Source organism: Penaeus monodon, chromosome 32, assembly GCF_015228065.2.
Source record: "Penaeus monodon isolate SGIC_2016 chromosome 32, NSTDA_Pmon_1, whole genome shotgun sequence".
Lineage (NCBI taxonomy): Eukaryota > Metazoa > Arthropoda > Malacostraca > Decapoda > Penaeidae > Penaeus > Penaeus monodon.
The window spans coordinates 8,947,972-8,948,326 of NC_051417.1; the positions used below are offsets into that span (position 1 = coordinate 8,947,972).

General features: G+C 27.6%; 1 protein-coding gene across 1 annotated transcript in view; it reads left to right on the forward strand.

Annotated features, from left to right (window-relative positions):
• LOC119593480 (protein kibra-like) overlaps positions 1–355 on the forward strand; it is a gene marked incomplete at its 3' end in the record, with an annotated part of 16,205 nt that overhangs the window by 5,725 nt on the left and 10,125 nt on the right.

Genomic DNA, 355 nt, shown 5'->3' on the forward strand with positions numbered 1-355 from the left:
CTTTTTTGTTTTCAGAGTTTTTTGTTGATTAGGAAAATTGAGTCTGATGTAATTCTACTATATATATTTTTTTCTTATTAATTCAAGTAAGATTTTATATGATTAGTACTCAAGGACCACCATTGTAATCACTATCCCAAAAACAAAGAATAAAAAAAGTGTGAAGTATCTAGTAATTTTATCAAATTACTAGATAGGTTGCTTATAGTTGATAAGTATGGTAATTAGATAAATCTGTAAGATACTTCTACATTACATAAAGAGGCCAAAATACCAGTGTTCTAGAGACAGTGCATTTTGGCTTTTAAAAGAGAATTTAGCATCTCTGATGATAAGCGAATTATATCATTAGACC